We start from the raw sequence: 15,251 nt of genomic DNA, 5'->3' as shown, positions 1-15,251 counted from the left end.
AACCCGCAGGGGGAATGTGCAAACTCCATCCAGACAGCACCGGAGGTCAGGATTGAACCGGGGTCTCTGGCGCTGGCGAGGTAGTGGCTCTACCCGTTGCGCCACTGCACCCCACCCCACCCCCACCCAGAGAGATGCTGACGATGTGGTGGTTTCTGCTGCTTCTCCCTCCCTCCAACGTCACCCCGCTGCACAAGCCGGTCATTTATCTCATTGCTGGGCTTCATTACATTTTTACTGTGGCTTTTGAAAGTATTTGCATTTTCCTGAGATTGTGAAAGGCACGGCTGGAAGGCAAGACAAGGCAAGACTGAAGCCGCTTCCTGCCCCGTCAGACAGAGACAGGCAGGCAAAGCAGCATTCCAGAGCTAAGGGCTGCCTGCCCAGCCCTCACAGAGCCCGGTCTCAATGCTCAGGCACGGCTCTAGGCTCTAAGGTCAGGGAATAGAAACATAAGGTCACCACCACTAAGTCCAGCGGGGACTGCCAGATGGAACTTATTTTACTGAAATGTGGGTGGAAGTTGCACAGACGGATCTCAGGGTGAAAGGTACAGTCGTGAGGAGAGACTAGGCACTGAGGAAGCACAGGCTGCTGGGGTTTGTTGGAGGGGAGGAGGGCAGGGTGTGAACGCCATCGGTGCCATCGTGCAGAGGGCTGCCGAGCCTTGGTAGCATCGTCTGGTTTAAGATCAGACTTCAAGCATCGGCCATTTGGCTGCTGATCACTTTCTGAATCTGCTGCTCTGCAGAATTGTTGGAACATCCAAACATCTCTGCGCCACCCCTGAACATTTTATTCAGAATCCACATTCATTATTTCCATTTCATTGACAACGGATTGATGACCTCCCTCTGATCCCACACCCCCGGACCCTCTCTCTGATCCCACACCCCCGGACTCTCCTTCTGACCCTTGCTCCCCTCTGGCTATTCCTCCCTCTGATTCTCCCCCCTCTGACTCTCCCTCCCCTCTGATTCCCTTGTTCCAACTCTGATACTACTGCCTCTCTCTCTCCCTCCGTCTGAATCTCTCTCCCACTGACTCTCCCTCCCTGACTCTCCCCTCTGACTCTTCCCCCAACACTCTCCGCCTCCCTCTCCCTCCCTTACCAACTTTTACCGATGCACCATAGAAAGCATCCTATCTGGATGTATCACGGCTTGGTACGGCAACTGCTCTGCCCAGGACTGCAAGAAACTGCAGGGAGTTGGACACAGCCCAGCGTGTCACGGACACCAGCCTCCCCTCCTTGGACTCTGTCTATACCTCTCGTTGTCTTGGTGAAGCAGCCAGCATAATCAAAGACCCCACCCACCTGGGACATTCTCTCTTCCCTCCTCTTCCATCGGGTAGAAGATACAGGAGCCTGAGGGCACGTACCACCAGGCTCAAGGGCAGCTTCTAGCCCACGGTGATAAGACTATTGAACGGTTCCCTTATGAGATGGACTCTGACCTCACGATCTACCTTGTTGTGACCTTGCACCTTATTGCACTGCACTTTCTCTGTAGCTGTGACACTTTACTCTGTACTGTTACTGTTTTTATCTGTACTACCTCAATGCACTCTGTACTAACTCAATGTAACCGCACTATGTAATGAATTGACCTGTACGATCGGTATGCAAGACAAGTTTTTCACTGTACCTCGGTACAAGTGACAATAATAAACCAATTCCAATACCAATACCTTCCCCCCTGAAGGAAGCTTCCTGTATCACATCTGAGGGCAACCCAGAGGACCAGCCCCATGTCTGCATCTCCCACATGCATCTCTCGCGATGGGGGAAGGGTGAAGCTGCCTGTCCTTGCTCTGGGCTCATTCTGTATCCAAGTGAACTACGTCAGTGGTTGCTGCCACAGGATGTGTCCAGAGGTTTGTCAAAGGGTCAAATACTATTATTACACAATTAACACTTTCTTTGTCAGGAAAAGGGACCCTGGCTGTCCCATCGTAACTGAGAGGTTTCTCATACTGTAGAAGGTGGCCATTCAGCCCATCGAGTCCTTGCCAGCTCACAGGGCAATCTCATCAATCCCGTTCCTCCATTTACTTTCCCCCCCACACATCAATCCCCCCAACTCTCCTGCCGCCCACCTACACTGCAGGTAATGTAGAAATCCCACCAGCGTGTCTTTGGAAGCAAACTGGAGCACCCGGAGGTCACCGGAAGAGCGTGAAAACTTGACACGGACAGAACCAGAGGTCGGCACCGAGCCTGGGAGGCCGGAGTTGTGAGGGAGCAGCACTAACTGCTGCACCACCGGGCCACAGTTCTTGGTTTCCTTCCAGCTTGGCTGCCCGTCATGTCACAGACAAGGCCAGGAGTGGCTTCACGTCAGCTGAGTAAAGATAACATATAAGATAAGGTTTCTTTATAAGTCATATGTACATCGAAACACACAGTGAAATGCATCTTTTGGTAGAGTGTTCTAGGGGCAGCCCGCAAGTGTCGCCACGCTTCTGGCACCAACATAGCACGCCCACAACTTCCTAACCCGTACGTCTTTGGAATGTGGGAGGAAACCGGAGCACCCGGAGGAAACCCACGCAGACACAGGGAGAAGGTACAAGCTCCTTACAGACAGTGGCGGGAATTGAACCCAGGTTGCTGGTGCTGCAATAGCGTTACGCTAACCGCTACACTACCGTGCCTGTAGTGAAGGGATGGGGACACAGAGCTTGTCATGAATTATCCACAGCTCTTCACTGGACAATGAGCCTTCTTGTTCTCTGCAACGGGCGTTTCTGACCAGGAGGTTCCGCAAGTGCAGCAGAGACAGACACAGAGTCACAGAGAGACACGGCAGGGAACCAGGCCCTTCAGCCCACCAACTGCATGCTGACCATCCACTTACACTAATCCCGTTCTATTCTCCCCACATTCTCAGAAACCCCCAGATTCCACCATTCACCTGCCCACTAGGGGCAATTTACAGCGGCCAATTAACCCACCATCTGGCATGAGTTTGGGATGCGGGAGGAAGCCGGGAGCACCCAGAGGAGAGCCCACGCGGTCACAGGGAGAATGCAGACTCCATCCTCCATTGAACCGGGGTCTCGGGCACTGTGAGGCTGCAGCTCACTGAGCCACTGAGCTGTCCTTGATCCTAGAACGGTCCTAATATTCCAACAATAACTACCTCCGTCATGTAAGTGTTGAAAGGAAGAAGTGAAATACCCCTTCCTGTCCCGATGTGTCTGCGGTAAGTGTTTCGGGCAGCCTGCTAAGTTCAACAGCTGGGGTTCACTTGTCCACCTCCAGGGTTTGTATCTCACTCTTGCCCCAGGTGTCTGCTGCTGTGGGTTAAATGCCGGCATGGTGGCTCGGCAGGTAGTACTGCTGGCTCACAGCTCCAGCACACTGGGCCAGTCCTGACGTGGATGCTGTCTGTGTGTGAGCTGGTAAAATCAGTTTATTATTGTCACACGTATCGAGGTACAGTGAAAAACTTGTCTTACATACCGTTCATACAGATCAATTCATTACACAGTGCATTGCAGTAGTACAGGGGAAAACAATACAGAATGCAGAGTAAAGTGTCACAGCTACAGGGAAGTGCAGTGCAGGTAGGCAATAAGCTGCAAGGCTATAACAAGGTAGATTGTGAGGTCAAGGGCCAATCTCATTGTATAAGGGAACTGTTCAATAGTCTTATCACAGTGGGGTAGAAGCTGTTCTTGAGCCTGGTGGCACGTGCTTTCAGGCTTTTGTATCTTCTGCCCAATGGGAGAGGGGAGAAGAGAGAATGTCCGGGGTGGGTGGGGTCTTGGATGATGCTGGCTGCTTCACCAAGGCAGTGAGAGGTATAGACAGAGTCCAAGGAGGGGAGGCTGGTGTCCGTGATGCGCTGGGCTGTGTCCACAACTCTCTGCAGTTTCTCGCAGTCCCGGGAAGAGCAGTTGCCGTACCAAGCCTTGGTACATCTGGATAGGATGCTTTCTATGGTGCATCGGTAAAAGTTGGCGAGAGTCAAAGGGGACGTGCCAAATTTCTTTAGCCTCCTAAGGAAGTAGAGATGCTGGTGAGCTTACTTGGCTGTGGTGTCTACATGATTTGACCAGGACAGGCTGTTGGTGATGTTCACTCCCAGGAACTTGACACTCTCAATCCTCTCGACCTCAGCACCATTGATGTAGACAGGACCATGTGCACCGCCCCCTTTCCTGAAGTCAATGACCAGCTCTTTTGTTTTGTTGACATTGAGGGAAAGGTTGTTGTCATGACACCATTCCACTAAGCTCTCTATCTCCTTCCTGTACTCCGACTCATCGCTGTTTGAGATACGGCCGACAACGGTGGTATCATCTGCAAACTTGTAGATGGAGTTAGAGCAGAATCTGGCCACGCAGTGGTGAGTGTACAGGCAGTAGAGTAGAGGGCTGAGGACGCAGCCTTGTGGGGTACCGTGTGGGGTTTCCATGTTCTCCCTGGGTTACCTCAGATGCTCTGGTTTCCATCCCAAAGACATTCAGGTGGATAGGTTGACACAGGAGTTTGCGGATGCTAGAACTGGAGCAACACACAAAGTGCCAGAGGAACTCGGCCCATCGCCCTGTGTCTCCCCTCCCCACTTCCCTCTCCCATTCAACGGTCCACCTTCCTCTCCTGTCAGATTCCATCATCTTCAGCCCATTATCATCACCTCCCAGCTTCTGACATCATTCCAACTCCCTCCTCCCCCCCCATCTGCCTATCACCCCCACCCCACCTGGACCCACCCATCAGCCAGCTCCACCCCTTCCCCCCACCTTTATATATTAACCGTCTCCCCTCTTACAGTCCAGGTGAAGGGTCCCGACCTGGAACGTCGACTGTCTGTTTCCCTCCACAGAGGCTGCCCGACCCATTGGGTTCCTCCAGCAGTCTGTGTGTTGCTCCAGGTCGGTAGGTTAACTGGTGACTGTAGATCGCCTCCAGTGTCAGTAAATGGCAGAAAAAGGGGAGGGGTGTGAGAGGGGATGAGTTGCAGGGGAATGGGACTTATGGGACTGTGGGTCATGGACACAGTGGGTGAAGGGACTCTCGTCATGGTAAGTGGGTAAACGGTGCGGAGCACACAGACCCGTGCACCTCCTCGCCACATTGTGATCACTGCGTTAGGGCCAACAACACGATACAGGGGATGAAATAAAACAGAAAACACTGGGCAGAGCCGGCAGCATGTGTGGAGAACGAAAAGGAGTGAGGCTTCGTCAGAGCTGCAGCAAATTAAACACTTCACAGTGTTTCAGGAACTTCTGAGCTCAGTAAACTGTGTGTTTGTGTGTATGTGTGTGTGTATGGGTGTCTGTGTCTGTCTTTGTCTATGTGTATGATTATGTGTGCCTGTGTGTGTATGCGTGTGTGTCCGTGTGAGATTATATGTGTGTGCTTGTGTGTGTGTGAGATTATGTGTGTGTGTGTGTGTGTGTGTGTGTGTTTATGATCTAAAGCTGGGGGACCCCGGCCTGAGCCGGCCAGGATGTGAAGTGCTGATGGGAAGATGAGCTGCAGGGTGGTGAATGTGGGGGCAGCCTCAGCGGGACAGTGCAGACGGCCAGGGAGCAGGTTCCGAGCGGGAGTGGGGCAGGGAATTAACGTAGCAAGAGCCTGAAGGCTCAGTGTCAACGTTGCCAAGTTGATCCTCACTGTTAGAAGGTAATTTGGGCATGAGAACTGCAGGGTACTGCAGTAACCATGGGTGAACGCACTGAGACTCATTTCCCTAGCACATTATCAGCTCAAGGGGTTTTATCCAACATTGATTACAGCTGGTGGTTATACTGCATAACTTCTGCCATCCATGTGAAACCCCGCTGCTGCGTTCAGCAACTCCTAATGCTTCATAAGATTCCTATGGCAGAACGGGAAATCCTGTGCAAATTCCCACCATACGTCTCCCACTTGGAGTGTGGCTTCAACCTGTTTTTCAGTTCGATTGCCAACTGTTCTCAAGTTTTTAAAAAGCTTTTTGCATAAATTAATTTTTGATACAGGGTAAACCAGCAGCAGACGTGCAGTTTAACATCTCACACCAGGACATGGGACACTCTTCCACTCTCCTCTCCGAAGCTGGCAGGGAGACCTAATCCACCCCTGAGGCTGACCACCCTCAAGGTTCATGGAGGGCGCTGGTCGACAGATGCCAGAGAGAGCAGAGACGGGACGTTCTGTTGGATGGGAGAAAACCTTTGAAGAGTGCTTTGTTGCCACGTGGGGGGGTGGGGGTGTAGGTGGTGAGTGCAACCTCACTGCCCCACTGCACATCGAGTGCCCAGGAATGGCCCCTTTCCCCTTGTTCCCTCAGTCAGTACTGCACTAGGAACAACAGTGATGCCGAGCCCTCAAGGATTTGTCGCCCCTTCACCCAGCAGGAACTGCGTGCACTCAGAAGCTTTGGCCCCTCCCTCCTCTTTGACAGCACGAAGAGGAGCAAGTCACTTATTCCATCCGTTCGACGATTTCCTGAGGGACATGGAAGGGAAGGGTGGTCTCAGAGCTGAGGGCCAGCAAGCAGTCAAGGGCAGCTTGTCTGGAGATGACACGGACAATTGACATACGTCTCAGCCACGGGCCGGGAAGTATTAGAGGAGGAAATCTCTACATAGTGGAGAAAAGCAGCGCTGTTCACTTTTTACTGAATAGTCTTGTGTTCCTGGGACACATTACCCTGAGTACATGTAAATTGTTGTTATTTTTTATATCAGATTTATTGTAAACGATGCAGAATCGCAAAGGGAGAATGTGCAGCTTTATTGCATTATAATGTTCTCAGAATATGACTGACCACAACATTGCCCAGCCCAGGTGCCCTCAGATTGTTTTTGCATCTGAATGCCTCACTAGCCCACTTAAGGTTGCTGTGTGAGTCAACTACATGCTGGCCAGACCAGGGAGGCAGGACTGGTTCCCTTCTTTAACTTGAGGAAGGGGCATATGTTAACCTGTTCCACTTTGAAGTGGCTGTCCTTAAGAACCACTGAACCGAGTGCCAAACGTCACTCCAACACTCCTTGTGAGTGAACTCTGCTACTTGGATAACAAAAGCAGCTCTAGGAACACAGTAAATCATATGAACAGGAAATTAACATCAAACATGTGTATGCTGTTCTTTACAGCGTTTGCATCACTGTTTTGATTAAAGGAATTGTTGAAATATCTTACTGACTGACTTTTCCTGGGTGAATCCAGACATGTTCCGATTTCCACAAAAGATTAAAACGTCGACTGATGCTGCACTTCCCCAGACCCACATGGCTTTATAAGGTCATTTCTGAGACGATGCATTGTGCCTATTCATCAGATGGTAGGGAAAGGATTCTGTGAATTCTTTTGCCTTGAATAAGCCGTTCTCTACTGCTGGATGTAATTTGACATCGCACTGTAGCATACCACACTGCGCCTGTAAAAGAGAAAAAATACAGCGGGGAAAGCAAAATATTTAACATCCATGGTTAAATTCTTCAGGGCACACACACACACACACACACACACACACGGACACACACACACACGGACACACACACACACACGGACACACACACGGACACACACACACACGGGCACACTCACACACACAGAGACTCACACACACACACACAGATACCGACACACAGAGACTCTCACACACACACACACACACACACACACACACACACACACACACAGATGCACACACACATGGACACACACTCACACACAGGCAACACACACATACACACTAACAGAGGATACAAATACAGACAGAAAACATGCACACACACACAGAACACATACACAGAAAACACACAGAGACATATAAACACACATACAGAACACACACACACACACACAGAACACACACAAACATGCATGAAGGGATTGATTTGGCCATCCATTTTGTGAGAAGATAAAACAAAACTAGGAACCATAAACATGGGCTAATCACCAATAAAATGAAACAAAAACTTTTGGGTTTGGATCAAGTTATCTGAGAGAGGTAGATTTTTGAAAATCAAAAAAAACCTGCAGGTGCTGGAAATGAGAAATTAAAACAGAAACTGCTGGAAACAGTCAGCAGGTCAGGTAGCGTCTGTGAAACGTTTTGTGTCTGAGACTCTTCACTTGAACTGTGAAAGAGAGAAAACAAGTCAGTTTTCAGTTGCAGAGAAGATGGGGGAGAGATGGGTGGAACATAAAGGGAGTATGTCTTTTAGGGTGAGACTAAATGGGTTAATTTGTCAGTTAGAAGCTCATTTCCCTGTCAGTATTATGTGTTGCCGTTAACAGGGCTGTGGGACATGTGCCTCAGTTCAGACTGTACTACTGCAGAGAGAAGAACTGAGACCAGAGCCCAAATAGACAACGGGCGAATTGGCCGGTTCTGATACAAGCAGAAAGAAAGAACAAGTCACCAGAGGTTGCAGAATTTGATATTGAGTCCAGGAGGCTGCAACGCGCCCAGACAGAAGATGGGGTGCTGTTCCTCAAGTTTGTGTTAGACCTCATTGTAACAGTGCCAAGAGCTACAGAACCAAGGCAAGTGGATACACTAGGTTATCCATGAGGGAGAGGGATATGGACTTCCAGCAGGTAGCAGAAACCCGCACATATCACTGTGGGTCCCTCCAGGCATCTAAATAAGGTTCAACTTGTATATCAGCTGAAGTGTAGAAGTATTCGGGATCCTGACTCTGACCCACACTCCTGACCACGGCCCCGGCTACACCCCCGCCCCACACTCCAGCCAGGCCTCATGAGTACAGGTCCCCACTCCTGCTCTATCGGTGCCTCTGGAATGGGAGTAAGTTCAAGGGAGATGTGTGGGGCAAGTTTCTTACACAGAGAGCAGTGGGTGCCCGGAATGTGCTGCCAGGGGTGGGGGTGGAGGCAGATATGGTAGAGGGGTTTAAGAGGCTCTTAGATAGGCACGTGGATGTGCGGAGAATGGAGGGATACGGACATTGTGCAGGCAGAAGGGACTAGTTCAGTTAGGTGTTTAATTACTGGTTTAATTAGTTTGGCCCAACATTGTGGGCCAAAGGGCCTGTTCCTGTGCTGAATTGTTCTGAGTTCTTTGTTCGCGAAGAGTGATGCACTAGCTTGTGTCAATACTCCGTGGTATTTGGAAGAATGAGAGGTGACCTTACCGAAATATAGAAGACCCCAATTGGTCTTCCTGAGCAAAATGCAGCAGAGGTGTTTCCCTGATGGGGGAATGTAGAACTGGGGGCACAGTATGAGGAGAAGGGAGACACCCATTTAAAGACCGCCGAGGGGGAGAATTTCTTCCCTCAGTGTGTTGTGAATTTTCTTGTGTTGGATTTTTTTGGCTGTATCTGGAGCATTGCATTCAGTTCTGGTCGCCCCATTGCAGGAAGTATGTGCAGGCTTTGGAGAGGGTGCAGAAGAGGTTTTCCAGAATGCTGCCTGGATTAGAGGGTGTGTGTTATGAGTAGAGGTTGGACAAACTTGGGTTGTTTCCTCTGGAGCGGCGAAGGCTGAGGGGAGACCTGATAGAGGTTTATAAGATTATGAGAGGCATTGATAGAGTAGATAGCCAGTATCTTTTTCCCAGGGTCGAAATGTCTAATACCAGAGGGCGTGCATTTAAGGTGAGAGGGAGAAAGTTTCAAGATGTGCGGGGCAAGTTTTTTACACAGAGAGCGGTGGGTGCCTGGAATGTGCTGTCAGGGGTGGGGGTGGAGGCAGATACGATAGAGGGGTTTAAGAGGCTCTTAGACAGGCTCATGGATGTGCAGAGAATGGAGGGATACGGACATTGTTAGGAAGAAGGGACTAGTTTAGTTAGGCATTTAATTACTAGTTTAATTAGTTCGGCATAACATCATGGGCCGAAAGGCCTGTTCCTGTGTTGTGTGTTCTAAATCTGGGAATGTGAATCCGCGGACAGTAAGTCAGCAGATAACAAAGACCTAACGTGACGGGTGTAGGTCAGACCTGATCTAACTGATTGGTGGAACAGGCTCAAGGGGAGGGTCATAGGAAGCATCTTTTGAGAAACTCTGGACTGCAAGGTTTGGACACAGACCATCGATACATTGAAAGAGAAATTAGGTTAGGAGATGAGAAAAGAACCAGACAGGAAAGCTGTAAGGGTTGTATGGGATTTACCGTCAGCTTCAATGTCTTCGGTCGACAGAGGAAAGGGTGTTTGGAGATCAGGGCCTCAGACCTAGCACAAACCCATGGCCTACTGAGCAACAGCCTTGTTGCCCTCCTGTGTGCTTGTGAGATGTGAACTATCTCCATAGGTATCTCATGATGCAGGAAAAATATCACCCACACTCTGTCCGCTACATCCTCCAAACTCACTGGCAGGATAAGCAAACCAACGTTAGTGTTCTCTCCCAGACCAACGTCCCCAGCACTGAGGTCCTCATTACACTCAGTTGGCTCTATTGGGGGGGTGGGGGGGCAATGTTGTTTGCATGCCCAACACTGGACTCTGGAAACAGCCACTCTACCCACCAACTCCTGGGAACATCTGGCCAATGACGAGAAGCATTCAGGATGGTATTGAGAACCCCGAGTCCATACCTCAGGAGCACAGAGGCCCTGTGTAAGTGTCAGAAGGAGCAGATCACCTCACAAAGCTGACCAACCTGCCCATCACCTGCTGGCCCAACCATCCACATCCTACCCTATCCCTGGACAAATCCCCACAATAACCTCAGCAGCCACTTCAGAACCCACGAAACCAGAGCGGGAGCAAGTCACCCTCAATCCGAAGGGTCTGCCTCCAGAAGAAGATATGAAAAGCAGTAGGGTAAATTGGTTTGTTATTGTCACATGTACTGAGGTACAGTGAAAAACTTTGTTTTGCATGCCATCCATACAGATCATTTCATCACAACAGGACATTGAGAGAACAAGGGAAAACAATAACAGAATGCAGAATATAATGTTACAGTTACAGAGAAAGTGCAATACAGGCAGACAATAAGGTGCAAGGCAATGACAAGGTACATTGTGAGGTCAGGAGTCCATCTTATCGTAGTAGGGAACCGTTCAATAGTTTTATAGTGTGATTGAAGCTGTCCTTGAGCCTGGTGGTACGTGCTTTCAAGCTTTTGTATCTTCTGCCCGATGGGAGGGGGGAGAAGAGAGAATGTCCGGGGTAGGTGGGGTCTTTGATTATGTTGGCTGCTTTCCCGAGGCAGCGGGAAATGTAGACAGAGCCCGTGGAGGGGAGGCTGGTTTCCGTGATGTGCAGAGCTGTGCCCTGCTGCAGCCAGTGGTTGGGGTATGACAAGGCATTCTGGCCTGACAGTTGGGTTGCAAGACTTGAGCTCACGTTGCACGTTCTACCTAGTTCTGCACAATATTCTGTCCCCTTACAATGCTACCCAGACCAGTGACAACTGACTCCAGGCATGTAGACAGGGCAATCTAGAAACCAGTCACCGGCAGCTCTGAAACAAAGGTTAACAAAGCCAACCAAACTGAGAGTCAAACAGGAATAATCACGAGGAGAGACGGGTTCTGACTTAGGACACGGACCTTTCAAGTGGCAAGTGTGCCCAACATTTCACTTTTATCCTTGCAGGAGTGAGCTAGTGAGGAAGTAAAGGGTTAAAAACTGTAACCATACCTATAGCTGATAGAAAAAATACCTCGCAAGCAACAGCACGCAAGCTGCTGACTCAATGGATAAGGTGTTAATTGCAGTGTCCAGGACCTTGGTGGCAGGCCAGTATACCAGACAATAAGGGTGGTGGGTGTAATAAACAGACTAGAAGAAGCTTGTTTTAAACAATGAGGGCGATACCTGCCTTTGAATCTCTTGATTATAACTCAATTATGTTGGACAATAGGTGCGATGTCTGTCTTTGGTTCTCTGAGGTCTGAACGAAACTCGTGGAGCTGAGTTGTGAAGTGTGTGTGACAATATCTGTATAAATCACTGCTGCTTTGGACTGCGGAGAGCTCCGATAAAGACCCTGCATGAGAGTTTGAGGAGAATTCTCCCGCAGTATACCTGCTAATAAACATGCTTTATCGAATCAACCTTGTGGCACTGGGTTACTTTGCAGCGGACAGAAGTGGGAACTCAAAATCGGGACGATACCAGGAGTTGTGGAGGGCCCAGTCTGTGTTGATGTAAATGAGGATTACTGAGGGTGGACATCAGATGGGGTTTGGAAGACGACATCTTTTCTCCAATGTTCCAGGCTGTTTTGTTCCAGGAAACTGACTCTCACCTTTATCCTGTGCATCCTACCTGCACTCAATGTAGTATTTCTGTCAGAATGGAATTGGCTGCAGAGGGTACAAATGCACTGCAACATCCACCATCCTTCCTTCAATATTACCTCCCAAACCCACAACCACTACCACCTGGAAGGTTCCAGGCTGCAGCATGTGCGGCTGCCGGCATCTGCGCTCGGCCCTCCCTGTCATCCTGCCTCAGGAATATCTCGCTGTTCCTTCATCATCACCACGTCCAGATCCGGAACTTCCTGCCAAACTGCACTGACTCCAGCGGTTCGAGGAGACAGGTGGAGTCACAGGTAGACAGGGTGGTGAAGAAGGCGTCTGGCACACTGGCCTTCATCGGTCAGGGTATTGAGCACAAGAGTCGGGACGTCCCGTTACAGCTGTACGAGTTGCTGGTGAGAGCGCACTTGGTGCACTGTACGCAGTTCCGGTCACCTGGGTACAGGAAGGGTGTCATTAAACAGAAAATGGTGCAGAAAAGATCCATGATGTACCGGGACTGGAGGGTTAGAGCAGTGAGGAGAGCTGGACAGGCCAGGACTGTTTTCCCTGGAGCAAAGGAGGCTGAGGGGTGACCTTATAGAGGTCTATAAAATCCTGAGGGGCACAGATAAGGTGAATAGTAACAGTCTTTTCCCCAGGGTGGGGGAGTCTAAACTAGAGGGCATAGATTTAAGGTGAGAGGGGAAAGATTTAAAGGGGGTCTGAGGGGCAACTTTTTCACACAGGGGTGGTGGGTACATGGAACGAGCTGCCAGAGGAAGTTGGAGGGGCGGGTAAAACTACAATGTTTAAAAGACATTCAGACAGGTACGTGGACCGGAAGGGCTCAGAATGGTCTGAGCCAAACATGGAGAAATGGGACTAGCTCAAGCAGACAACTTGGTCGGCAAGGACGTGTTGGGCTGAAGGGCCTGTTTCCGTGCTGTACAACTCTATGACTCTAACTCACCAGCTTTCTGCAAGGTAATTAGGAGTGGGCAGGGATGCTGGGCTTACCATTGCCACCGTCCTGTGTGTGAATGAACAAAAGGACCAAGAGCTAGGGCAGTCCTGGAGTGACAGAGCAGTAAGATTTCTTTATGGGGTGTGTCTGCAGCAAGCAGGCAGATTATTGGTATTGGAATAGGTTTATTATTGTCACTTGTACCGAGCTACAGTGAAAAACTTGTCTTGCAAACCGATCGTACGGGTCAATTCATTACACAGTGCAGTTACATTGGGTTAGTACAGAGTGCATTGATGTAGTACAGGTAAAAACAATAACAGTACAGAGTAAAGTGTCACAGTTACAGAGAAAGTGCAGTGCAATAAGGTGCAAGGTCACAACAAGGTAGATTGTGAGGTCAGAGTCCATCTCATCGTATAAGGGAACCGTTCAATAGTCTTATCACAGTGGGGTAGAAGCTGTCCTTGAGCCTGGTGGTACGTGCCCTCAGGCTCCTGTATCTTCTACCCAATGGGAGAGGAGAGAAGAGAGAATGATCTGGGTGGGTGGGGTCTTTGATAATGCTGGCTGCTTCAGCAAGGCAGCAAGAGGTATAGACAGAGTCCAAGGAGGAGAGGCTGGTGTCTGTGATGCGCTGGGCTGTGGCCACAACTCTCTGCAGTTTCTTGCGGTCCGGGGCAGAGCAATGGCCGTACCAAGTCGTGATACATCCAGATAGGATGCTTTCTATGGTGCATTGGTAAAAGTTGGTGAGTGTCAAAGGGGACCTTCTACATGTTGCCTTGTGGAATTCAAACCCTCACTGTGGAACGATTCAGTGTTACTGCGTGTCTGTGTACTGCGTACCAGTGTCTCTGGTGATCCCGCTTCCAAACATTTGTTCCAACAATGGCAGCTGGCAGGGTGCAGGACAGGACAGGATTGCTCTGAATAAATGATGGGATATTGTTCACCATCCACTCCACTACCTCCATCGTCTGATATCCACGGTGGGCATCAACCAGTGTCAGGCCATCACCTTCTCCCTGTGGATGGAGACACACTGCCTTGGGCTGTATACAGACCAGCACTGCCTCAATTCCACATTCGATACCTCCTCCACAACACAGATCATCCTCTGCATCAGGGGATCATCTCTGTTGCACAGACAGTTACCAAGTTCTGCAAAAACTTGTCCACCTTGGATTGGAAGCAGCCAGGATTTGATCCCATATGGCAACCTCTGTGTGCATTGGTCATGAGGTACTGACTTTCTCAACTGTGCCCCACTGTGCAGGATCTGTAACAAACTTAGTTTTGTACAGAGCTTGGATGCACAAGAGCTGGGCACACAAATTCTGGACAGGAGAAACAGACCTGACCTTGGTTTACCAGGTTTAATCCTCTTGTGTGCCTTATACCTTGCCACCTTTGGAAATATCCTTGTATTTGGACAACTGCCTCCGACCGTGGCTTCTTCCCAGTGAGCTTCGATTGTACCAGCCAATCCTTGCTCCGCAGAGTCAGATGTTGGGTATGGTCCGTCACAACACTTGTTGACTTGTTTTTTGTTTTATTACAAAATAAACGTTATTTATCATAAAAAAACAGTGTACACCTTTACATTCGTGTACGGATCAATCATTAGTGTTACCTTTTTTTACACACACACAGCACCGATGCCGCTCGTGTGGCTCCCTGGGGTGATACACCAATCTCATATTTACACCTCTTAAAGGGCTTCCTCACCTGACCCCGCCGCTCCCTCTCCAGTGGCAGAAGAACCCTAAACTCTAGTCCTTCCCCACCGAGACCTTGCGTTGGCTGCACCCAGCTTCAGTGCGTCCCTCAGCACGTACTCCTGCAGCCTGGAATGTGCCAGCCGGCAGCGTTCCCCTACGGACATCTCGCAGTTCTGTGACTCTGGCCAACTTAGCCAGAGCCATAGCACTATCCAAGTGCTTCTTAAATGATACAATTGTACCTGTCTCAACTACTTTTTTTTTAATCAAAATAAACTTTATTCATAATAAAAGAAACTATATACAATAATAAAACTGTTCAAACCTTTACATTCATGTACAGTTCAATTCTTAGTGTTACCTTTTTATATATAAA

The sequence above is a fragment of the Pristis pectinata genome, chromosome 24, assembly GCF_009764475.1.
Source record: "Pristis pectinata isolate sPriPec2 chromosome 24, sPriPec2.1.pri, whole genome shotgun sequence".
NCBI lineage: Eukaryota > Metazoa > Chordata > Chondrichthyes > Rhinopristiformes > Pristidae > Pristis > Pristis pectinata.
The sequence above is the reverse complement of the archived record's forward strand: the minus strand, read 5'-3'. Positions refer to the sequence as shown.